Source organism: Lissotriton helveticus, chromosome 8 (assembly GCF_964261635.1).
Source record: "Lissotriton helveticus chromosome 8, aLisHel1.1, whole genome shotgun sequence".
In the NCBI taxonomy this organism is placed as follows: Eukaryota; Metazoa; Chordata; class Amphibia; order Caudata; family Salamandridae; genus Lissotriton; species Lissotriton helveticus.
Genome location: NC_136069.1, coordinates 1,293,982,947 through 1,294,010,209, shown reverse-complemented (window position 1 = coordinate 1,294,010,209; position 27,263 = coordinate 1,293,982,947).

The window sequence follows — 27,263 nt, the reverse complement described above, 5'->3', positions numbered from 1 at the left end:
CATAAATATGAGACAAAAATATTAGCGTATGCTGATGATATTGCCTTAATAACACCTGCACCACGGGAGGCAATTATAGAAGTAGAGAGACTGGCAGAAAGATTCAGGAAAAGATCTGGCTATTTGTTAAATAGTACAAAGACACAAATCATATGCTCATCTCATTGTATACTGGATGATCCCCGGGTAAAGGAGTCTGCAGTATACTTAGGTGTAAGATTAACAGCAAAAATGGGGGATATTTGGACAATAAATATAGACCCAGTTATGACCTCCATTAGTCGGGAAATGAAACGATTAGATTATCTACCACTCACAATAATTGGTAGGATAAATGTAATTAAAATGAAAATCTTTGCAAAAATCTTATATTTAATGCGGGCTATCCCCATAGAATTAATGACTAGCAAAATACGGAAAATTGAAGGGATTTTTACCAATTTTATTTGGAGCTACCAAAGAACTCGTCATGCTTATAAATATTTAAATCAGCCGATTGATCAAGGTGGTTGGAATGCCCCAAATATACAGTTATATTACTGGGTGACGGCCCTGCAGGATTTAGGTATCTTATACTATCATAAGAAAATACAAAATGAGCAGATGGATATACCTACTATTTATGAATTAGCAATTGGGGAAACCGCAGCAGGGCTATTCCAACGCCAAAGCGATATGAGAAAATATCAAAGGAAAGGATATAAGTGTATCGAATGTGCAATTAGAAACTGGAAAAAGATCGTGAAAACATGTGAGATTAGTAGATATACTAAATACACATCACTGAGGCATTCTGATCTCTTACACACTAATATATATGACGATATGGCAAAAAAAGGGGAAAAAAAGGGGATTGTAATGCTAACTGATATTTATGAAAACTCAGAGATACGTAGCTTAATAGGAATTGCACAAACATATGATTTACAAAGCGATTCATGTTTTAAATACCTACAAAATAAGAATTCTATGAGAGGTATCCCAAAAGAGAATATTAGTCTTGATCCTATACCAATACTTCATCTTATAGGTAATCCCAAAAGTAGAACTAGAGAATTTTATCAGGAATTGCAAAAATTTATATCTAACGATTTAGAGAAAACAGAATCGAATTGGACAGCCAAATTGAATGATGGGGATGTTGATATAAATAAAGTGCTGGAAATAGGCAAAAATGTATTTATGGCATCTAACTTGAAGGCTCAACAATATAAGACTGTATACAGCTTATATTATACACCATCGAAACTTTTTAAATGGGGAAAGAGAGAGTCGGATAGCTGTCCAAGGTGTCAAAATGGGCCAGCTGATATGATACATATGTTCTACTCTTGTACTAAATTAGATGAGTTAAAAACGAGAATTGAATTATTTATGCAACAGCCCACACGCTCTAACTGAAACTTTCCTAACCACACCAGGCATTCCAGCACTCCAGCATTGCATTACCTCACCAAGCACTCCAGCATTCCACACATCACATCCATACGGGCCGAGCAGCAAGGAACACATAACTAAGGGACAGCACGGAGGATGAGAATTCAATTCACAACACATCTCCTTTTCTTAGGGAAAACAATTAATAATAATATATTTACAACAAAAGAAAAGATCATACAAGTCCTATAACATTAGATTCATTACAGTTACAACAACGTAGTAGGATGCAGGACTAGAAGGATAAAGAGTCAGTCCTACAAGGTTACATTTACATCAATATATTACTATAGGAAAAAACACTCTCACTCACCCCCTTCTGCACACAACATTGGGTACCACATACACACCACCCAGGACACATGACCCTTCAGCACAGTACTAGGGTACACAACCCTTCAACACAGTAGTAGAGTACACAACACAACAACACAGTACTAGGGTACACAGCCCTACAATGCAGCACTAGGGTGCACAACCCTACAACATAGTACTAGAGCACACAACCCTACAACACGGTACTAGGATACATGACCCTTCAATGCAGCACTAGGGCACACAACCCTTCAATGCAGCACAAGGGTACACAACCCTACAGCATAGTACTAGGGTACACGACCCTTCAACTCAGCACTAGGGTATACAACCCTTCAATGCAGCACAAGGGTGCACACCCTACAGCATAGTACTAGGGTACACAACCCTTCAACCCAGTACTATGGTATATGACCCTTAAATGCAGGACTAGGATTCTTGACCCTCCAACATAGTACTAGGGAAAACAACCCTACAGCAATTCATCTGCGCCCCTGACAGGACCATATGTCTCAGGCAAATCATACTAGGGTAACTGACCCCATGCCAGAGTACACAACTCTACAAGCATTCAGTCTAACACATGCTACACAGCTTACATATGTAATAAACTCAGCTAATTCTTCAACCTCTGCAAAAGCCTGAAACACCAGAAATCAAACATACCTGAATCAACATAGGAATAAGCTGAATATGGCACCAAATATACATGGCAGCAGAGTAACAAGATAATTTGAAATATATGTACTAGAGCATTACTAGCAAGCGTAAGATGGACAGTATAAAGGATCACAAAATTCATCGAAGTTCCCCTTAGTGAGCGATTTATCACCCGAACAAATATTCACCCCTCTTCACAACTAATCCAGCAGGAGCACCCAAGTATTGTACGGACCGTCAATGTTCCCTGCTATCCTGTTCCCCGCTCACGTCTGTACCTCATTGTGTATTATTCCACTGTTGAGTTGACGCACATGGTTAAGCTTCCAAATAATTATCTCCAATAGCAGATAAAATGAAGGCCACAGAACACCAGACATTCGCTCCCAATGTTTCCAATGCATGCCCTACACCACTCAATCAATCAATCAATCAATCAATCAGAACAATTTGTAAAGCGCGCTACTCACCCGGAAGGGTCTCAAGGCGCTGGGGGGGGGGGGGGGTCCGTTACTGCTCGAAAAGCCAGGTCTTGAGTTGCTTCCTGAAGGAGAGATGGTCCTGAGTCAGCCGTAAGTGGATGGAGAGGGAGTTCCATGTCTTGGCCGCCAGGTAGGAGAAGGATCTTCCTCCGGCGGTGGCTCTGCGGATGCGTGGTACGGTGGCGAGGGCGAGGCTGGCCGATCGCAGCTGGCAGGTGGGCGTGTACAAAGTGAGGCGGTTGTTGAGGTATTTGGTGCCCAGGTCGTGGAGAGCTTTGTGTGCGTGGGTGAGGAGTCTGAACGGGATCCTCTTGCTGACGGGGAGCCAGTGCAGGTCTCTCAGGTGGGCGGAGATGTGGTTGTGGCGGTGGATGTCCAGGACGAGTCGTGCGGAGGCGTTCTGTATGCGTTGAAGTCTTTTCTGTAGTTTTCTTTTCACCACTTCCTGTTTCCATAGTGGCATCAGTATGTGGACCGATGCGCTGTCTAGTTGTTGGTCTCAAAACTGTCCTCTCGGAAATCATGCTCTTCCTTCCCTATCCCGCATCTCCACAACTCTAAGGATAAAGCACGAAGGCCTGCCACCATATGACGCTCGTTGCTGTCTCCTGCAGGGTGTGTCACACTGCTCGCAGCGCAGACTCGGGATGGCAGCAGGAGAGGACACAGCTGTAATGCAGGGCAGCCCGCATGGGCATTTTCAAACTTCCAATCACCTCCTGGTAAGGGAACATGAGCCATGCATCAAAGACAGTCATGTGACCCATTTAAATCCTGCGGAAATCCAAGGGCACAACGTCATGCACTCTGCACACCAAAAACATGGCAAAGTGTAAGTCAAAATGCCGCCACAGCATTGTAGAACTCACCCGTATTATTTAATTTTCAATGTACCTTCACTGTTCGTGGTACTGGGTTTGTGCAGCCGGTTCTTCAAGGAAAATGCCGTATTTTCACAACGCTGCCAGTTCCTTTAAAATGAACGCTGCCAATTGCCTCCAAATACATGCAGCCACTTCAAAGAAATCCTGCCCATTCCTTTGAACGTAAATACTGTTGGTTGCTCTAGATCACTCAGTAAACAGGTTCTGTGTACACTTGTAGCAACTCCAGGGGCTTCCACCACTTGGTGAAATCTCTTGCAGCACATCAGGGCCTGCAGGCAGGCTGGCTAGTTGGCATCAATACATAGTTAATTGATGTCAAGAAAGTTAAACACTTCAGACTGCAGGCTGTCCAGAGGATGAGGGAAACTTGTGGGGCTAACAAAGGTGTTCCTTATACTTCAAACTTAAGGTTCCTTAGTTCCAGTTTCTTCAGCAGGTTAAAATACAGTCTATCATCCACAACAGGCAGGTTCTTACTTCAAATCGGTGCCATTATTCCAATCCAAAAGAAGTCCAAAGGTAGCTTTAGAGTAAGGTACATGAGTAGGTTTATTAAGCTTATTTACAGGATACTCAGATGGTAAATAGAAGATAGGACGTTCAGCCCGACCAGGAGATGCCTCTTTGCTGCTCGGCCCACACATTCCAACTGACACTCTCAACCACACCAGGCAGTCCAGCATTCCATTACAGAAGTACTGATTTCTTTGTGACTCATTTCAAGTGTAATGCCTGTGGGTTCTCTTACCATACTTCTAATTTACCCCAGACATCACATGGTGTAGATGAAGCTTTTTTTACAGAAGCCTGGGGAGATGCCTCCTCAGACCCTGATTTGGCAATGGTGGTTCCCTCCGGGTACACACTAATCAGGCAAGACCGAGTAGGCAAAAGAGGGGGTGGGCTGGCCGTCCTGTTTCGAAATACGTGGAAAGGGATTTTCACCTTTCAAAACCTTGGACCCACCCTGGAATCCATACTTCGTAAATTGAATAGGCAACCATCATACTTTTAATGGTATGCTATGCTACCGACCCCCAGCCCAGGTTCCCGGGCTGATTTTTTTAAGAACATGGGCAGTTCCCTGGATGTTATATCCCAGTCACCGGATTTTATGCTCCTGGGCAATTTTAACTTTCACCTGGAGGATCCATTAGATAGCGATGCTGTACATTTTATTGATATTGCAAACAGCATGGGCCTTACTCAGCAGGTGACTGGTAGTACGCATTCTGGATGGAGTATTGACCAGTAATAGGTATTTACATTGCCTTCCATCACTGCCACTTGTCTGGTCAGATCATAAAGCTGTTATGTTCTCGTTTCTGGCACAAAACCCTCAGACAAAGAAATCGACAAACAGGCAGCCGAAAATGGTCCGGCCATGGAATAAGTTGGCATTGGATACTTTTGAATATGCCTTAGCCCAAAACCCACCACAACTCTTAGGAGTCCCAAATGAAGCTGTTGCTGCATTTAAGGACTGGCTGAGAAAGTCAATAGATCAAATACTACCAGCTAAATGCATTTCCAGCCATAGGCCGAGACCCACTAAACCCTGGTATTCGGAACAGCTTAGGCTACAAAAACAAAAATGTTGCTGTATGGAAAGAAAGTGGAGATCCACATATGAATTGAAGGATGAAGCTAATTATAAATTAGCCTTGCCTGAGTACAAAAAAACATATTTATAAGGAGAAAACCAGCTATTTCACCACAGATATACTATCAGCAAAAACATTGTCTAAGGAACTTTTCTCGACGGTAAAACGATTAGCCAAATGCTCTGAGGCGGTAGATTAACATAATACCCAGGCATTTTTTAACAATGTGGCCACTTTTTTCCAAGAGAAAGTTAAGGCGGTCTATAATGGATTTGCTAGGTCCATGAATCAAGAAATGGTTCCTTCATTAGAGGCTTCAGCCATGTCTGTGGTTGCTTGTATCACCCCTGGAGCCCCTGTTGAATCGAGGGACCTTCCTGAATTATCTGCTTTCCCAACACTGACAATGGAAGCAACTATAAACCTTCTGCGATCCACTAAATCGGGCTCCCCACTGGACCTATGGCCCCCAAAAATCTTCCATCTTTTACCAGAGATTTTCACGTCCCATTTGACTCCTATTTTTAATCAAATGTTTTTCTCTGGTATATTCCCCAATAGCTGGAAGTTTGCATCTGTGCTCCCCCTTTTGAAGAAGCCAAAGTTAGATGGGGCAGATCCCAACAACTCTTGTCCAGTCTCCAGACTTCCGCTGCCGGCGAAGATGGTGAAGAAAGCCATGAATGATATTCTATCAGAATATTTCGAAAGGCGTGGTTTTCTTGATGACACCTAGTTCGGATTTCGAAAATATCACAGTACAGAACTGGCTCTGATTACATCATCTGAACTGATTAGGCAGACAGTTGACACAGGGGCAATGCAGCGCTTGTGCTGCTTGACCTCTCCGCTGCATTTGACACGGTGAACCATCAGAAACTTTTGGAAGTTCTGAGGGGGATCAGTGTCAAAGGGAAAGCACTCACTCTATTTGAATCATTCCTGTCTTGCAGGGAACTATTTGTGGCCCTAGATGAGTATACATCCCCCAACTTTACACTACCATGCAGGGTGCCACAGGGATTGTCTTTGAGCCAGACCCTTTTTAATATTGATGTTGTGGGGTTGATCAGATCCCTGGGCTTCACGGCTGTATCTTATGCCAATGATACGCAGATCATTGTCTCAGTGTCAGGTTCGCCCACTGACACTATCGCTCTGTTTCATAACTGCCTTCGTCAGGTTGGTGACTGGAAGGCCACCAATTGTTTGAAACTTAACTCTTGTAAGATGGAGGTTTTAACTTTTGGTGCTCACACCAATTTCTGGTTCCCGATTTGTGGCCCTTGGAGCTTGCACCGTTACCAACGCCATTGATCAAGGTAAAGAATTTAGGAGTTATATTTGACTCTAAACTCTCGTTTGAAAGTCATGTCAATCAGGTCACCTCCCTCTCTTTTTATACATTAAAGCTTCTGAGAAAGATCCTCCCATTCATCCCAGCTGAGCAACGCAATTTGGTGGTTTCAGCACTTGTTCTGTCAAGAGCAGATTATTGTAATGGGCTTTTTATCAATCTTCGGAAAACGTGCCTGCCTAAGCTACAGGTAGTGCAAAATGCTGCTGCTCGGCTCTTGTTGAACATCCCAAGACATAGATCTGTATCAAGGGTGCTTAAAGATCTACATTGACTGCCAGGAAAGAGACAAATTGAGTTTAAGGCTCTATGCATTGTCTTTAAGGCCACACATGACATAGGGCCCGATTTCCTAAAACGGAATTTACTACCCTATATTCCAGTCCGCCGTCTCCGTTCATCCTTTGCCCATGATCTGATTGTTCCCAGGGTCAAAAATTTTTCCTGGGGGGGAAGAAGTTTTCTGGTTGACACAACCAAGTTAAGGAATTCCCTTCCAAAGAGGTTGAAACAAGAAACACATTTGCTAGCTTTTAGAAGGCGTTGAAGACATGGCTGTTCAGTCTTTAAGGTGCTTTGAACCTCCTAGCTTAAATCCTGTTTTTGATGAGCAAGCGCCTTGACACCTCGGGTTAATGTTTTGTGCTTTATAAATCTCCTTTTCATTTCATTTCCTCACCAAGCACTCCAGCATTCCACAACATCACATCCATACTGGCTGAGCAGCAAGGAATAGACAACTAAAGGAAAGGATGCATGATGAGAATTCAAGTCACAACTAAAAACTTGCATGTGAACACAGATAAAAGTAAGCACAAACAACTAGTTATAGAACCCAGGAATACGTCTGGCTTATTCCTGGCTTTCTTGTAGAATTCAGTATTCAAGTGAAGTCACAGCAAAAGTCTTGGAATGAGGCCCTCAAGTCAAAATAATGATTGTATTTGTGTGTTTATCATGCTCAACATCTGATCTGCTTGAAAGCTACTTTTCAAACTTCGCATTTTTAGGTATGTGGCATTGTGTTTAGCTAAAATTACTTGAACATGCCTTGATTACATTGCACACTACATTCACTGTTTCTTATCTTTGTTCCACTTAGTCTCGATTGCCCGTTCATTTGACCCAAATCCTGTTTCTAATATACTTGAAAATGAGCGTTACTTTAAGCTGTTCAGCTTCTGTTGGATGACTTCATTTTCCGGGGTCGTTTTGACCTGTTTCTGCTGCATTTAGGCTTTGAATAGTTATGTCTGAAAGAAAGGAACTCTATTACAGGAAGAACTGACCCGAAGCACAATGTAGTTTTGTTAGAAAGTGCTTCTTAAGTGAACGTGTATGAACTTACCTTTCAAATTTGATCTGCAGAAGTTATTAACAATACAAAAGACAGTTATATGTGCCTTGTTATGTTAAAACCTAAACCCAATCCAACACGTCTCTGTCTTGGAATAAAACAACGTCAAGCAACTTTTCTGGAACAAACCAGTCTCATTGTTGAATTTAGTATTTCAATTATAGTTTGATGTGTCATCTTTGCTTTGACCCCATTAGTTGCATTGGAATCTCAGTTAATTAATGTTCATCAAGAACTGTTTTTCAGAAGACACTTTCATGTTGCCTTTATGTTTTTTCCAATTCTTTATTTGTAAAGCGTGAATGTACACCTAAAAGGCATCTTGGCGCTGTTCTAGAGCAGGCCCTGATAATCACAGTTAATAATTATAACCAGATGTAGCGAAATTAGGGGCATATTACCAACAACTAGCGATAATTTTTGTCTCTAACTTGTTTAGAGACAAAAATTATCGCCGCACATCGGCGATTTTTATCGCAGATAAACCTTGCTATTAGCAAGGTTTATCGCAAATGCGATAAAAAACGCCCGCAATGCATGAATATCGCTGAAAAGTCAGCGATATTCATGCATTATCGAGCAAATGCTCTTAGCCATGTTATCCACCTCCCATTGGATAACATGGCTAAGAACTGCTCAGGGCAGGTGTTAGCTTTTGGAGATATTCGCGCTTAGCGCAAATATCTCCAAAAGTTGGTAATAGGAGATAGCGATGTTAGCGACTGTTTCCAGTCGCTAACATCTTGGCACGCCCACTTTGCATATCATTAGTGATAAATATCACTGACATGCAAAGTGGGGCCCATGATGGTCGCTATCTCCTATTAGCTGTCGCTAACTGGTGTTAGCGACAGCTTGGTAATAGGGAGATAATTTTATCTCCGCTTTCTTGGCTTTTAAAGCCAAAAAAGCGGAGATAAAACCCCTTGATAATATACCCCTAAGTGTGTTATTGAAACTTTCTTATAACTAGCATAAGAAAAACTGGGTTTTAATTTAATTGAGAGACCGAACGACGAGCACCACATATTTTAAATAATCTTCCGTCAATCCGAGCATTCACTTTTGGAAAAGAGAATAGCTAATTTTTTTTTTTTTTTTAAACTCCTCTTTGTATGGCCACCAACATTTGCCTGAACAATGATCTATATTTTCTTTAGAGTAAGTGGAAAACCAGATATCACATGCGCCTGAAATTGTTTACATGCGTGATTGATTATAGTGGGTCGCTTACAAAGCAGTACAATTTTTGCACAACACTTTGCCGGATGTTTTTGAACTGAGCTTTGCACACAAGAAAACGTGTAAGCAAAAGTGTTCATTATGTAAGGGTAGCCTCCAGGCTTGGCCTCCACGGATTGTACCAATTTTTCGTAAACAAACGTTGATCTTCACAGCCACTTCGCCCAAAGAGCTCTCGGAATGCATTGACTGTTAGTTTCAGGTTGCACCAATTGAAGCAATCCTCTGTAATATGGTTTGACACAAAACATCAGACTCACCCACGTGTATATTTTCTCCAGCGTTGTAATCTCCCCACCGAGGAGGCAGGACAAGAATCAGTGGCTTAGTGAGGGTGCCATGGGCCTTACAGCAATAATGAAACAAGCATTGGCAAAGCCAATAGGTCTCATCTATAAAATAGCTTTTTGCTTTGCCAATGTGTTTTAGCCATATTGTACACCAGCGTGGCTGATGTTCAGCAGGCTTAAAATTAGCAGCATGGAGTGGAGTGGCATATAGAGGAGTATAGTGACGTAGAGTGAAGGGGCGCAGAGTGTTGTGGAGTGGCGTGGAGTGGAGTGGCGTAGAGTGGAGTGGCGTTGAGTGCCAAAGAGTGTCGTGGAGTGTTGTTGAGGGGAGTGTCATGAAGTGTAGTAGACTGGAGTGTTGTGGAGTATTGTGGAGTGTTATGGAGTGTCATGGAGTAGACTAGAGTGGAGTAGGGTGGGGTAGATTAGAGTAGAGTAGACTAGAGTGGAATTGAGTGGTGCACAGGGGAGTGTTGTGGAGTGGTGTATAGTGGCATTGAGTGGAGGGGCATAGAGTGGAGTAGGTTTGATTGTTATAGAGCGGAGTAGATTGGAGTGGCATAGTGTGAGTAGAGCATTGTAGAATGGAGTAGAGTCGAGTAAAGTGGCATAAACAGGAGTGGCATGGAGTGCAATAGAGAGGAGTAGAATGGCATAGAGTGGAGTGTGTAGAATGGTGTGGTGTAGAGTGGAATGTCACAGAGTAAAGTGTTGTAGATTGGAGTGGAGTGTCGTAGAGTGGAGAGTCATAAAGTGGGGATCGTAGAGTGGAGTGTCATAGAGTGAAGTGTCATGGAATGGCATAGCGTGTAATAGAGTGACACTGAGTGGAGCACATTTGCATAGAGTGGAGTGGCATAGAGTGTCATAGAGTGCAGTGGCATAAAGTGTCATAGAGTGGAGTTGCATGGAGTGGTGTAAAGTGGAGTGACGAGGAGTGGAGTAGAGTGATGTAGAGTGGAGTGTGTAGAGTGGCATTAGAGTAGAGTACAGTAAAGTAAAGTAGAGAGGAATAGAGTAGAGTAAAGTGAAATGGTGCAGAGTGGAGTGATGTAGAGTGGCTGAGAAGGGAGAGGCATTGAGTGGAGTAGAGTGTCATCTAGTGAAGTGGCACAGAGTAGAGTAGAGTGGTGTGGCTTAGAGTGGAGTAGAGTGTTGTAGACTGGAGCAGATTTTCGTAGAGTGGAGTCACGTAGAGTGGCATAAAGTGGAGTGGCATGGAGTGGCATAGAGTGGAGTAGAATGGCATTGAATGGAGAGTGTAGAGTGGTGCAAAGTGATGTAGTGTAGAGTGGAATGCCATAGAGTAAGGTGTTGTAGCGTGGATTGGAGTGTCATTGAGTGTAGCATCATAGAGTGGATGGTCATAGAGTGGAGTGTCATAGAGTGGAGAGTCGTGGAGTATCATGGAATGGAATAGGGTGGCGTAGAGTGGAGTAAAGTGGAGTATATTGGAGTAGACTGTTCTAGAGTGGAGTGGCACAGAGTGTTGTACAGAATTGCATAGAGTGGCATAAAATGGAGTGGCGCAGAGTGGAGTAGAGTGGTATAGAGGGGGGTGTATAGAGTGGTACAGAGAGGTGCAGAGAAGTGTAGCATAGAGTGGAAGGCCGTAGAATAATATGTCGTAGAGTGGTGTGGAGCGTTATACAGTGTAGAGTCAGTGAGTGGTAGGCCATAGAATGGAGGGGACTGGAGTGGCATAGAAAGGAACAAAGTGACGTAGAGTGGAGTGGCATAGAGTGTTGTACAGAATTGCATAGAGTGGCATAAAGTGGATTGGCGCAGAGTGGAGTAGAGTGGCAGAGAGGGGGTGTGTAGAGTGGTGCAGAGAGGTGCAGAGAAGTGTAGCATAGAGTGGAATGCCGTAGATTAATATGTCGTAGAGTTGAGTGGATCGTCATACAGTGTAGAGTCAGAGAGAGGTAGGCCATAGAATGGAGGGGACTGGAGTGGCATAGAAAGGAACAAAGTGACGTAGAGTGGTGTGGCATAGAATGGAATGTTGTAGAGTAAAGTGTCATAGAGTGTAGTAGAGTGGTGTTGAGTGGAATGTTGCTGAATGTCATAGGTTGGAGTGGTAAAGTGTGTAGAGTGGAGTGTCATAGAGTAAAGTGTTGTAGAGTGGAGTGGAGAGTAGTAGAGTGTTGCAGAGGGTGGTACAGTGGAAGGTCATAGAGTGGACTGTTGTAGAGTGGAGTATCATCGAGTGGAGTGTCGTGGAGTGAGATAGACTGGCGTGGGTTAAAGTGGCAAAGATTGGAGTAGAGTGTTGTAAAGTGGAGTGCTATTGAGTGTCACAGAGTGTAGCGGTATAAAGTGGTGTTGAGTGGCTTGAAGGGGCATAGATTTGGGGGGTACAGAGTGATGTGGAGTGGAGTGATGTATGGTGGCAGGGAGTGAAGTAGAGTGGAGTGCTGTATAGTGGAGAGGGAGAGGTGTAGAATTGTATAGAGTGGAGTAGAGTGCCACAGAATGGAGTTGGATAGTGTGGAGGGGCATAGAGTGAAGTGGCGTCGAGTGGCATAACGTAGAGTGGAATAAAGTGTCATAGAGTGGAGAAAAGTGTCATAGAGTGGAGTAGAGTGGATTGCCATAGAGTGGAGTGGCGTAGCATAGAGTGGGGTAAGTGTCATAGGGTGGAGTGGCATAGCGTGGAGTGGTGTGGTGTGGAGTGGCATAGAGTGGAGTAAAGTGGCATAGAGTGTCATAGAGTGGAGTGGTGTAGAGTTTCATAATTTGTCATAGAGTGGCTTAAAGCGGAGTATTGTAGAGTGGACTGGCTCAGTGATGTGGAGTGCCAAGTGATGTCAAGTGGAGTAGAGTGGTCTAGAGTAAGGTTGTGTAGAGTGGCGTAGAAAGGAATAGAATGTGGTAGAGTGGAGCAGAGTGGGGTAGAGTGGAGTGGCATAGAGTAGAGAGAAGTGGTGTAGCATGGAGTATCATCAAATGGAGTGTCATGGAGTATAGTGTAGTGGCCTAGGGTGAAGAATAGAGTGGAGTGGGGTAGAGTGGAATAGCTTGGAGTGGAGTAGAGTGGCCTAAAGTGAAGTGTCATAGAGTGGAATAAAGTGGCGTAGAGTCGAGTGGCATAGAGTGGAGTAGAGTGTCATAGATTGAAGTGGAGAAGAGTGGCATAAAGTGGGGTGGCAGAGAGTGAAGTGGAGTATAGCAGAGTGGTGTAGAATGGAGTGGAGTAAACTAGAGTGGGGTATAGTGGAGAAAAGTGGTGTAAAGTGTAGTAGAGTGGGGTTCTGTGGAGTAGATTGGAGTGGCATAGAGTGGAGTAGAGTGGAGAGGAGTGGAGTAGAGTGGAGAGGAGTGTAGTAGAGTAGAGTAGCGGGGAGTGGTGTGAGGTGTTGTGAAGTGGAGTGGTGTAGAGCTGAATGGCATAGTGTAGAGGCTGTGGTAGTGCACTGATATTACAGATACCACATCTTCAGTTAAAATAACCCTTATGTTTGCACAGACATAGAGTTTACTGATAAAACTATACAGGGCACAAATGATAATGTGTGGAAATGTCATCATTCAGTGTAGTGATTTGTTTTGGTGGTATTATAATATTTGTTTCCTCCACACTTCTCAATTATAAAAAAAATAGCTTCATTAGTAATTTCCAAATTCTGATATATTCAGAATTATTTGCATGGTTCTTTACAGACATTTACAGTTTCTGGTGTAACACCAACCAGCCTTCCTGAAGCACTACCCCAGTACCCAGCATGATTGTCACATAAATCCTCTCAATTTGTAGTCAGAGAAAGAAAAGTAATTACCAAGATCCCACTGGAGATAGGGCATGACATTTGACTTCTGTCTTTGAGTGACATGATAAGAAAAAAAATCATAGGCCTGATTACAGAAAGCGAGCACTCATGGAGAGTACAGTAAACAGGCTAGGATCATTGGGAAGGACAATTACATACTGGACAGCCTAAAAAAATAAAGCTAGCAAATAGGAAAGCAAGCAACTGTGAGTTACCAATCATAAAGCCAATGGTAAGCAATAGGTGGCATGTATTCTCAGGGAAGCATTTTAAACATACCCAGGAAGTCTATGCAAACCAGGCAGCTGCACTGTTTGGTAGGCTTTGACCTCACAAGCATTGGAAAAGCTAATAGATCAGGTGTAGAATGTCTGCCTTTTGGCTTCGTAAATGCTTAATTTGTTTTGTCATGGTTTTTGTAAAATAATGTGTTGGTGGTGCTGCTGGGCTCTCTACAATAAAAAAAGATAACGTTACCTAGAAATAAACATGGCTTTTGGTCTCAAAAAGAGCACATTGCTCTAGTAGTTCCTTGCACTGAAGCAAATTCATCTGTGTGCTGATGTGCTCCTTGTGGGAGAGCAAAATCAGTCACTTACTGTAAAGTTAGCCAGTGGCTGAATTTGGTTGAGCCACTGCCTGATGCTGTACACCGTAGAGAGTGTAGAAAAAAATATGAGTTACACACCAAGAGAACAATAGAGGAAGCTTATATAGATAATTTTAGTAACATCAAAGGTCTTGGCCTAACACCAGGCATAAAAGTGGGCTGTCAATGTGCTGGCTCAGTAATGACATAAGGAATAACTGAGGGGGGCTGGCTAATATCTCCTGTACCTAGATAATGTAACATAAATGAGCAGAACAGCGGTCCGTTCAGGGCCATTTATGCCACATTAAAATTTATCAGGACAAAATAAATTGTGCTTTAAAAACTGAGCATAAAGCAAACAGAATAAGGTTAAACAGACACCTAACAAGAGTAATCAACACACATTTGAAATATTATTTTAAACAAAAAGTAGTACATAACAAGGTACTGCTTATAAGAAAGAATGGGTGACAGTGTGGTATCCATGTGTATCAAATATGTGGAAATGTGGGTGCAGCACGAGAAACAGATAAAGACAATTCTCTGGCAACTATTTTGTATCTCAGGACACTGCAGGCTAGTTTAAGAATTGAGTCCCAAGCAAATATGTAAATGGTGACCATGTGGGAGGTCAATTGCTGGAGTGCTGGACTTTTTGACCGAGGGGGTCATTTATTGTCGGTGATCATCACAACAGTGTCAATAGACATTTTGAAAATAGCAACCCTTCATGGAAGCATGTTGTAAAAAGCATTGGCATAGCCAGTAGGTCTCGCTTTTGGGACCTTATAAGTGTTTAGCCACAGCTATTGGCTTTGCCAATGTCTTCAAGCTATGTTGTAGAGCATTGTGGCTGCGGTGCAGCTTGGTGAAAAGTTATATAAACAAGTGTTAGAAGAATGTATTTTTGTTACCTTATATATAACCAAGAACACATTATGTATAGCTGAACAACCCTATTAAATAAAGAAATGACATAAACAATGTATTCTACTTTTTTGTCCTTGCAATGCTGGCAACTTCTTCCTGCCGGTTCTAATGCTTCTTTGTTGTAGCTTTTTTATTGCGGTGACATAAAAATGGGAGGAGGAGATTAAAATAGTGTCTGAATTGCAGCAGAAGCAGTGGACGGACAGAGGGGAGAAACAGCAGCTGCCAGATTCTGAGGGCAGAATGAGGTGGTGCTGAGTGATGCCGATGTGGTGCTGAGGTGGTGGTGTGCTGTTGCGGAGGTGATGCTCAGGTGATGTTGAATGATATTCATGCGGTGCTGAGTGATGCTTAGTGGTGGTGTGCTGGTGCGCAGGTAATGCTGAGGTGAGGCTGAGTGATGCTGAGATGGTGCTGAGTGATGCTGTGGTGCTTAGTAATGTTGAGGTGGTGGTGTTGCACGGTGCTCAGGTTGTGCTGTGTGATGCTGAGTTGGTGCTCTACTGAGGTGAATCTGTGCCGAGATGGTGCTGCATTGATGCTGAAGTGGTGCTGCATAAGTGCTGAATTGCTGCTGATGTGCGGCTGCGCTGATGCTGAGGTGGGGCTGCGCTGATGCTGAGGTGGGGAAAAAAAGTCACTAGCTCAACCCTCTGGTAGCTTGGCAAATGTAGTCAGGCTTAGCTTAGGCTTGGCGCAATTGTAGTTAGACTTTACTTAGAGGCAATTAAGTCTTTATGCAGCACGCAAATATCAATAAAGTGCAAACACAACACAGGAAATATACCACACCAATTTAGAAAAATAGAGTAAAATGTGATCAAATATTTGATGCCAAAGCCACAAAAATCCAATCAGTAGAACAGGAGAAATGAAATTGTATCGATTTAGGTAAAGAAGTGCTTAAAAGCATAAAGTGCCTACTATGGTTATCTGATCGCGCCAACTGGGCTGAATAAAGGGACCATGTTAGGTCATCTGTGAATTGTACCATATGTTCTTTATACAATCAATCAATCATAACATTTGTAGAGCGCACTACTCACCCAGAAGGGTCTCAAGGCGCTTGGGGGAAGGGGTCCGCAATTGCTCGAACAGCCAGGTCTTGAGTTGTCTCCTGAAGGCGAGATGGTCCTGGGTCAGCCGAAGGTGGATGGGGAGGGAGTTCCATGTCTTGGCCGCCAGGTAGGAGAAGGATATGCCTCCGGCGTTGGCTCTTCGGATGCGTGGTACGGCGGCGAGGGCAAGGCTTGTAGAATGTAGCTGACGGGTGGGCGTGTAGAAGGTCAGGCGGTCGTTGAGGTACTTGGGGCCCAGGTCGTGGAGAGACTTATGTGCGTGGGTGAGGAGCCTGAACGTGATCCTCTTGCTGACGGGGAGCCAGTGCAGGTCTCTCAGGTGGCCGGAGATGTGGCTGCGTCGGGGGATGTCCAGGATGATTCGGGCGGAGGCGTTCTGGATGCGTTGGAGTCTTTTCTGTAGCTTGGCTGTGGTTCTGGCGTAGAGGGTGTTTCCGTAGTCCAGTCGGCTGGTGACGAGTGCCTGGGTGACCGTCTTCCTGGTTTCGGTCGGGATTCAGCGGAAGATCTTGCGGAGCATACGTAGGGTGTTGAAGCATGATGAGGAGACGGCGTTGACTTGTCTGGTCATCGAGAGGGAGGAGTCCAGGATGAAGCCCAGGTTGCGTGCGTGGTCTGTTGGCTTGGGAGTGGTGCCCAGGGCGGGGGGCCACCAGGAGTCATCCCAGGCGGAGGGGGATGGTCCCAGGATGAGGACTTCCGTCTTGTCTGAGTTCAGTTTCAGGCGGCTGTTCTTCATCCATTCGGCGACGTCTTTCATCCCTTCGTGTTGGCTAGTTCTGGCGGTGTCGGGGTCTCTGGTGAGGGAGAGGATCAGCTGTGTGTCGTCAGCGTAGGAGATGATGTTGAGGTTGTGCTGGCGTGCGATGGCTGCAAGAGGTCTCATGTAGACGTTGAAGAGGGTGGGGCTGAGTGATGATCCTTGCGGGACGCCGCAGATGACTTCGGTGGCCTCGGATCGAAACGGGGGGAGGCGGACTCTCTGTGTTCTTTCGGCGAGGAACGAGGTGATCCACTCCAGTGCCTTCTCCTGATACCGATGTTGCTTAGGCGTTGAACTAGGGTGCGGTGGCAGACAGTGTCGAACGCTGCAGAGAGGTCCAGGAGGATGAGTGCCGCTGTTTCCCCGTTGTCGAGCAGGGCTCGGATGTCGTCGGTGGCTGCGATGAGGGCGGTCTCGGTGCTGTGGTTGGCTCTGAAACCGGACTGCGAGGGGTCGAGGGGTCCGTTCGCCTCGAGGAAGGCGGCAAGCTGTCTGTTGACGGTCTTCTTGATGACTTTGGCAGGGACAGGGAGGAGCAAGATGGGGCGGAAGTTCTTGAGGTCGGTGGGGTCCGCTGTTGGTTTCTTCAGTAGGGCGCTGAGCTCGGCATGCTTCCAGCTCTCCGGGAAGGTGGCGGTGTTGAAGGAGGTGTTGATGATGTTCCGGAGTTGGGGTGCGATGGTGGAGTCAGCCTTGTTGAAGACGTGGTGGGTTTTGACGTACTTGGAGGCGAATAAGACTCACACAGTTCCTATGATTGTATAGCAGCTGTTCCACGACTGGTTTCAAGAATTGTCTTTGAGTCATGTCTCCTGTTTGTAAATAGCTACCACTGTAACCTGTATAGTTCACCTCACTGTACACTTGTCGATTTTTGGTTACTTCACAAATCACTTGGGACACATTGCACTGTATATACTGTATGATATGCTGTAGTCTAAACTATTTCAACTACTTTTTGTCATTTGAAATATATATATAAAATGGTTTGAAACTGCGTTGATTGTGTCTCTCTCATGCAATTGCCATTCTTTCTCCAATACTTGGATTGGTATTAAGTCCCCAATTATTGAATATTTATGAAGTAATATGCCACAGGAACCCCTTGTTGTTCTGGATAAACACATTACCCTGGTTCCTTGTGAGTAGGGTCTCCCTTGTTCTTTTTTTCGCGAAGACGTGGTGGGGGCAGGGGTCAGTAGGAGATCCGGAGTGGATGGTGCTCATCGTGCGGGCTGTGTCTTCGGTGGTCACCGTGGTCCAGGTGCGGAGGGTGGCGGTGGGGGGCGTTGGTTCGACGGTAGGGTGCGTGGATGGTGCGTCGAAGCTGTTGTGAATGTCGGTGATCTTGCGGTGGAAGAACGAGGCGGGAGAGTCGCAGAGATCTTGTGAAGGAGTGATGTCGTTGTTGCTGGTGCTGGGGTTGGAGAACTCCTTGACGATGCTGAAGAGTTCCTTGCTGTCGTGGGCGTTGTTGTCCAGTCGTTCCTTCAGTGATTTCTTCTTGGTGGTGCGGATAAGCTGGTGGTGCTTGCTGGTGGCGTGTTTGAGGGCGGTCATGTTGTCTGTGGTCTGGTCGCGGAGCCAGGTTTTCTCGAGGGTGCGGCAGTTCTTCTTTAAGTTCGTCGGTGAACCAGGAGGCCTTCTTGCTTCTGGGTCTGCTGGGAGGGTTCTTCAGTGGCGCGAGGTTGTCTGCGCAGGCGGTCAGCCACTGCGTGAAGTTGCGGGCTGCTTTGTTGGGGTCCGTTGTGCTGGCGGGTGGGTTCTGGCTGAGGGAGGTGGTGAGCTGCTCGGCGGTGATCTTGCTCCAGCTCCTGTGAGGAACCTGTTGTGGGTGGTGGTGGGTCGTGGTTATTCTGAAGCTGAAGTTTACGCAGCTGTGGTCGGTCCAGTGAAGTCCGGTGGAGTGGCTGAAGGTGATGTGCTTTCTGGAAGAGAAGACGGGATCAAGCGTGTGGCCGGCGTAGTGGGTGGGGGTGTTGACCAGTTGCTTGAGTCCGAGGTTGGCGAAGTTGTCCAGCAGGGCGGCAGTGTTGCGGTCCTTGTTGTTCTCCAGGTGGAAGTTGAGGTCCCCTAGGAGGATGTAGTCAGCGGAGGGGAGGGCGTGCGGGCTGATGAAGTCCGTGATGTCGTCGCTGAATTGTGTGCGTGGTCCCGGGGGTCTGTAGACAAGGGTGCCTCTGAGCGTCGTCTTTGGGTCGGCGTGTATCTGGAAATGGAGGTGCTCTGCGGCGGAGAAGGTGTCGTTGGAGTCGGTCGTGATGCGGATGGTGTTCTTGTGTACGATGGCGATGCCTCCTCCGGTCTGGTTGATGCGGTCCCTCCGGGTGATCTTGTATCCGTCTGGGATGGCGATGTCGGGTGCAGAGGAGGCGTTCATCCAGGTTTCCGTGAGGAAGGCGACGTCTGGTGAAGTTGTGTCGAGCAGGTTCCAGAGTTCGATGGCGTGTCTGTGGATGGAGCGGGTGTTGAGCAGGATTCACTTGAGGTGGGTCTTGCTGGTGCTTGGCTTGGCGGGTGCGGTGCAGGTTCGGAGGCAGGTGAACTTGAAGGCCTTGCAGGTGAAAGGTCCGTGGATGCGTTTCGGGGTGGCCAGGCAGCAGGCGGGGTTCCGCCCGGCATTGAGTGCGTTGAGGGCGGCGACGTCGTAGGTCTGTCGGGTGGTCTCCCATCGGCGGGGGCCAGGGGTCCTGGCACTGGGCGTTGTCCAGGCGCTGACGGGCGCAGACGGGCTTGCCTTTGGCGCGCCCGCTGCGCGTGAACGCTGCACGTACGCGTGGACTCCGCCATAGATGGCGTAGTGGGGGGGCGGAGCGAGGGAGGAGCAGCTGGGAGGCGGGAGCGGGGTGGCGAGTGGGGGGAGCGTGAGACGATGCTGGAGGGAGCGGGGGTGGGGCCGCGGGGGAGCAGCAGCAGGGAGCGGGGTGGGGCAGGGAACAACGAGGACAATGGGCACTTACAGGGCACACACGAGAAACAGCAGAAAAATGGACAACGAGGACAAGCAGGCACAGGGACAGTCAGGGACAACAAGCAGGCACAGGGACAGTCAGGGACAGCTTACAACTTACAAGTATACGGGCAACACGAGAAAACCGAGGAAACGCCAAAACGGCAGCAGAAGTACAGCTAACAGCACAGGGACAGGCAAACCAAGACAGGGGCAGTCTTGATTCGGCTCAGCAGCGGCGGCGGCAGCAGGAGGAGAGCGGGCACACTCGGGGTGGCCACGCGGCAGGAGGACCGACCGGACCGACCAGGGCATTGCACCACACAGGGGTGGTTCCCAGGAGCACTGTGAGTTCCAGAAGTGATCTGAAGAGTAAGTCTGAGGGTCCTATGTTTATACCTGGTGCCCACTTTGAAGTGGGAGAAGCTTCTGGAGTTTATCCCTACAGAGATTTCTGGAATGTCCTGATTGTCTGATTGTAATGAAATTGTTTGCTCGAATTCTAGGATTCCATTCTTTAAAGTTATTGGTAGTAATTGAGGTATTCCCTGCTTGCAAACAAGCGTAGAATAGGAATATTCCCTCTTTGCAGGCAGCGAAGGACAGGTAGTGCGGACCTTTGTCCACGACCTATTGTGATTTTTATTTTTACCGCTTGTACGTCATGCCTGTCTTCTCAAAATTGTTTGATTGTTTTGGACCGGACAAGCAGGCACAGGGACAGTCAGGGACAACAAGCAGGCACAGGGACAGTCAGGGACAGCTTACAACTTACAAGTATACGGGCAACACGATAAAACCGAGGAAACGCCAAAACGGCAGCAGAAGTACAGCTAACAGCACAGGGACAGGCAAACCAAGACAGGGCAGTCTTGACTTGGCTCAGCAGCGGCAGCGGCAGCGGGAGGAGAGCGGGCACACTCGGGGTGGCCACGCGGCAGGAGGAGCGACCGGACCGACCAGGTCAGGTCAGGTAGGTCACAGCTCCTTGCCCCGTGAGCCTCTCCTTAAGTACCTTTGTGGGAGGGAGGAGCAGCTGGGAGGCGGGAGCGGGGTGGCGAGTGGGGGAGCGTGCGAGGATGCTGGAGGGAGCGGGGGTGGGGCCGCGGGGGAGCAGCGGCAGGGAGCGGGGTAGGGCAGGGAACAACGAGGACAATGGGCACTTACAGGGCACACACGAGAATCGGCAGAAAAATGGACAACAAGGACAAGCAGGCACAGGGACAGTCAGGGACAACAAGCAGGCACAGGGACAGTCATGGACAGCTTACAACTTACAAGTATACGGGCAACACGAGAAAACCGAGGAAACGCCAAAACGGCAGCAGAAGTACAGCTAACAGCACAGGGACAGGCAAACCAAGACCGGGGCAGTCTTGACTCGGCTCAGCAGCGGCGGCGGCAGCGGGAGGAGAGCGGGCACACTCGGGGTGGCCACGCGGCAGGAGGACCGACCGGACCGACCAGGGCATTGCACCACACAGGGGTGGTTCCCAGGAGCACTGTGAGTTCCAGAAGTGATCTGAAGAGTAAGTCTGAGGGTCCTATGTTTATACCTGGTGCCCACTTTGAAGTGGGAGAAGCTTCTGGAGTTTATCCCTACAGAGATTTCTGGAATGTCCTGTCTCCTTGCCCTGGTCACAGTCTGTCTGAGGTCACAATAGGATTGTGTGAAGTCCTTTGTGTGTGAGCTTAGCCAGTGCCTTTGTAGTGCAAGTGTGGGAGGTGACAGCTCCACCCCTCAACAAGTCAGAGATGGTCCATCCTGCCAACACCCAGAATCTCTATTGTGATGCTGCCTGGGAGAAATACACAAATGCCAACTGCCAGCTACACCTTGTCATGTGACCTACAACAGGCTACAGCACCAAAGGCCCGATGTAGGTGGCAAATACCGGTCGTAAACGGACGAATTCGGCCGTTTCCGACCGGTATTTGGCATCTTGAGATGTAGGGAGCCAGATTTGACAGATTCTGTAAATTTACCGAATCGGTAAATTTACATGAATCTGTAAAATACCGAATCGGTATTTTTACCGATTCGGTAAATCCCAGATGTAGGTGGGACTCTTCTGAGTCCCAAAGGCCCTACAAATTCGGTATTTTACCACCCAATCCAATTGGGTGTTAAAATACCGAATTCAGGTGTGCATGCACATGTGTGCATGCACACCTAGCCATGTGACAGACAGACATGCCCTTAGGGCATGTCTGTGTGCCACATGGCGCACATGCCTATTTTTGGGGTGCCAGAGGGTGTCAAAGTGACACCCCCTGCACCCTTGCAAAATTCGGTATTTACCGATTCTGTAATTACAGAATCGGTATTACCCATTGATTCCTATGGGCTTCAAGGCCCATAGGAATCAATGGGCAATACCGATTCGGTATTTACAGATTCGGTAAATACCGAATCTTAACGATTCGGTATTTACAGAATCTGTAATACCTACATCTCCCCCCTTCATATTTACTGACTCTTAAATACCGAATCGGTAAAATTCGGTATTTAAGAGTCGGTAAATATGAATTACCTACATCTGGCCTCAAATGTTTAGGACAAGAAAATGCCAACATTTTAAAATGTGCATTTTCAGAGCTGTGACTTAAAATCTTAATTTACCATTAAAGAATATTTGAAATAACAATTCCTCAGTAAACTACAGAACCCTGCATTATCTGGAACTTGCTAGACTTGATAGACCTGCCTGTTGCACAGCCTTAAGTACTTCCCGGAGGTGAAGCAGGTGGTTCTCCCAGCTACTATTGTAGACAGCTTTGCCATCCAAGGAAGCCGCACTGGAGATCTCAATCCCACCTAAGACTTGGTTCACCTACTTCTGGAAGGTGACAGGGGCATTCTTAAGCACAAAGGGCATTACCCTAAACTAGAAGTGGCCAATATCCTGAAGTGTGGTCCAAAGTGCTCTGGAACTTGGCAGTTCCCAATCTGTCTTTGAGTTCATCAGCATGGGGGGTAGGGTGTCACCAGTAATGGTGACTGTGAGTTGAGCTCCTTGTAGTTTACATAGAAACCGAGTTCTGGGATGGTGCACAGTGAGGCAGCTTTGTTGGCAGCACCACTGGGCTGAACAGTGGCTACTGGAGTGCTCAATCACTTCCAACTGCTGCATTTTGGATACTTTCTCCTTAAAACTGAACCTCACCTTTATCTGACAGCCTGTAAATTCTGGTTTTGACAGGCAGGCTCTCCTCTCTGCCTAAATCATGGGTACACAGATGTATATGCCCAGGAGTGAGTACTAACAAAGAGGCAAACTGTCCCAACAACTGGCAAAAGTCCCTATACTGGTCTGGGGTCAGGGTAAGGGAAGGATTGACACCTTCCACTGACCCATCTTTTTCTTTGGAGGATTGGAGGTCAGGGAGCTGTTCATTCTCCTCCTCCATGCCATCATCTGTCACCAGGAGCATGGTGAAATTAGACATTTTGTGGTGGGGTTTGTGGTGGGGTTTGAGGCGATTGATATGAAGTACCCTTAAGGGGTTCCTGTGGGTCTTGAGGTCCACCAAGATGGAGGTCCCCTTCTTCTCCTTCATCTCATCTCACAGGGCCCGGCCCAATGCTATTGGAGGGCCCTGGTCTCCATCGGGTCAATTAACCACACTTTCTGACTAGGCTGAAACTCAACCATAGTGGGCTTTTTGTCGTACTAGAGTTTCTTGGAGTCCTGGCTGGCTTCCAGGTTCCTAAAAGCCTTTTTTTCAAAATCTGTGCATCTGGTTCCTTAAGGCTATCATGTAGCTAACCACATCATGGGAGAGACTTCTTGGGAGCTTGCTCTCACCCTTCCTTAACCAGGCTGAGAGATCCCCTAACAGGGTGACCATAGAGGAGCTCAAATGGGCTAAACCTAACGCTCTTCTGTGGTACTTCACTGTATGCAAAGAGTGGGCATGTTAAGAGGATGGCCTACTCCCACCTCGCGGGCTCTGGTAGGCCCATTATTATGCCTTTCAGGGCTTTGTTGAACCTTTCAACATGACCATTGGTTTGAGGGTGATAAGGTATGGCGAACTTATATGTTACCCCACACTCTTCCCACATGGACTTCATGTAGGCAGACTAGTTGGTCCCACTGCCAGACATCACTTCCTTGAGGAAACTTACTCAGGTGAAAATCCCCATCAGGGCCCTTGCCACTGCAGGTGCAGTTACCATTCTGTGAGGTATTTCCTCTGGGTATCTAGTGGCATGGTCCACCAAAACCAGGATAAACCTGTTGCCCAAGGCAGTTCTTGCTGTCCAAGGGTCCAACAATGTCGATGCTATCCCTTTCAAAGGGAGTGCCCATGACAGGTAATTGGTTCAGTGGAACCTTAATCTCTTCCCCTGTTTCCCACTGGCCTGGCAGTTGAACCATGTCCTGCAGAATGTATCCAAGTATGTCTTTTTCCAGGGCCGGAGACATGACTGGCAACATTTGTGCCCTATTTCAGATGTCCTGCCAGGGGTATCTCATGAGCCAGTCCTAGTAGAAAGGCCCTGTAGCACTGTGGAACCCCCAACACAAGTATTTCTCCATGCATAGATACCTTAGGCTCACTAACAGGAAGTCATGTTCCCGATAAATGAGGTGATCTCCAGAGGTGCCACCCACCACCTGGGCTACAGCTTCCAGGTGGCTCATGCTCCTTAAGGTTGAGCACTTATTCTTTCCCTTGCAGAACTCATACTTTGTGAACCCATTCCTCAACTTGGCATCCAGCAAGTTGAGGCATGTCATCTAGGAAGGTACTGTATTCCCCAGTAGGCTTTGGGGCATCCTCCTCTAGCACCCCATCGCCATGAATAGTGGGAGTCTCAGGGGTTGGTTTCACATGCCCTTCTCTTTCTTGGCAGCTTCCTTGACTCCCCGCCTGGGCAGCAATGGATCATATGGTCATGCAGACCTACTCAGGTACCCCCAGCATCTCCAGGTGTGACCTGTGCTCCATTTCCTTCCAGGCAGTGTGCTCTAATTAATTTCCTAATAAACAATCTACAGGTATGGCAGGATTCACAGATACATTAAGAGAACCAGAGACCTCCCTCACTTAAAGAAACCTGAACCACTGGGTAGCGGCTCTCAGAGTTGTCTGCTACTAAAATCTAGTGGACTATATTGGGTCTCACCTGCTTTGAGGACACCAGATGACTCCGTCCTGTAGTCATGCTGGCTCCTGTGTCCCTCAGGGCCTCCACTCCCTGTCCATCGATAGCGGACCACTGCCTATACTTTAAAGTATTGGAAGGCCTGGGGGGTTTTGGCACCATCTCACTGACACCCAAGTACACTAGGGTGACCTCAGCTAATCCATCCACACTAACTGGGGCATCTCCTCCTTAAGCTCTACACTGGACAGCCCTTGGGTATGTCCATCAGTGGGGGGGGGGGGCTGTGCCTTCTTGGGGCACTTGGAATCACCCTTGGTGTGCTCAAACTGGCAGCACTCATAGCACTCGGGACACACTTTCCAGTGTTCTTATCTACAAACCGCATTTTCTTGTGGCCTGATTGGGGTTGAGTCCCTTTCCCTTGTGAACTGTTTTGTGGGCCTTGAGAGAACTTTTTTATTTTATCTCTACCCTCTTTCCACCCTCTTTCTTTTGGTGGGAACCCTGACCGCCATCTACTTGTTGACCCTAGTGCTGAGCAAGCAGTCTGCCTTCTTAGCAAGCTCCCTTAGGTGAGAGAGCCTACTATCAACTCACTGTTGGCAGAGCTCTGGAAAACAGTTTCTGAACATGTGCTCCCTTGCAAATAAATTGTACAGCTCCCTGTAAGCACATACATCATTGCAAACCATACAGTACCTTACAAATGTGATCCACAAAATCCACCCGAACTGTTGGAGCAACTTCTGTCAGTCTCTAAACTGGGGAAGCACCAAATCATTACGCCTCCTGAGGGAAGGGGTAACAAGTAGAAATGTCTTTATTTCTCCTTGTTTCTTTCTCTTTCTATGTGTCCTGCATTCTGCAGCACACATAGCTGAAACACTTCTTAGGGTTGTTTTTGTGCAGTAAAGCGTCCCTTTCTAAACAAAACAATCCTACCTACAACACAGGCACCCTTGAACCATGGTGCAAGGGAGCCTGCTTAGGCTGCCAAAATGATAGCAGTACAGGGGAAAAGGACAGGATTGCATAAATATTGTGCATTCCTACCCTGTCACTTTGGCATAGGGCAGCACAGCAACATGACTTTCTGCTCTGCCCTACATCAAATCCCTGTAAATAATGGCCTTAGTACCTGTAGATTGTGTTTTTTCTAAACTTCTGTTTATCGGTATTTTTAAAATTGTAAATTACAGCATTGTATCATAAATCAACAGAACATCTAAATAGCAGCAAAGAGTCACCTCTACTATTAAACAACATACTCCAGTCTTATCAGGTGTAACAGTAAATCCACACAATAGCTGTTAACAGGAGGGTCATTAATCATTGCTATGCTAGGAGAAATATTGTGATCGAAGTGATAGCAAACGACATAACAAAGAGCAGAAAGAAAAAACAGCGGTACACATGAACAAATCTACAAGCAAAAAGGTGTGACCTAACTGGTCCCACGCTGCCAGTGAATAGTATAGGTGAGTAGTAAATACCAACTATCAGATGGGCAAGGGGGGTCAAATTGGCAGCCGACCCCCGGACACCAATCAGGGCCTTACAATCAATATTGGGTGAGAGGTGAAGGGATCAGCAGTACCCTATTCACAGCCCGGGTCAGGGAACCAGGGCAAAGGCCACCAGAGTACCTCCTGGTTTCAATGCTTAACCTTCTCCCCCACATAATCTCTTGGTATGTCCACTTCCCAGTACCTTTAAAATGGCTAGTGTTTTGTCGAAAGGCAAGTGCCTTATGTCAAGAGTAATTGATAGAGTTTAATGTCCACTAATCTTACCTCCAATTGTTGCTCTAGGTGCAACTCAAGATCCGGAAGGTGGCACAGGAGCAGAAATCTGGAAGAAAATCAGGATCCAGAAAAGACAGAAGATGCAGCAAAAATACATAAGTGACAGAAATTGTCATTTGAACAATATATACAACTTCCACACATCCTCCTTATTCAATCATTATAAATGACCTGAACTAACTTTCACTAACTCACTACCAAACCAAATAGGATGACAAATACCCATGCACACCCACATAATTGATTTGGATACTTTGATGCCATCACTCTACCACTAACCCATATGCAGACACCAATCCACTAACTAAAAGCACGGACTCTACACCAAACATTTTAACTCACTAAGGGGCATATGTAGGTAGCCGTTTGCGATTCGAAAACGCCGAAATTCGGCAAATTTCGGCGTTTGCGATTCGCAAACGGTGTTTTGATATGTAGGTGCATATTAGCAAAGTAAGGAATCGCAAAAATTGCGATTCCTTATTTTGCTCAAGCATTTAAGGAATCACAATTTTGCGATTCCTTAAATGCTATGTAGGAGTCAATGAAAAAATGCGATTCAGGCTTAAGGAATCGCAAAATACCACCTACTCCAAGTAGATGGTATTTTGCGATTTCCTTTTA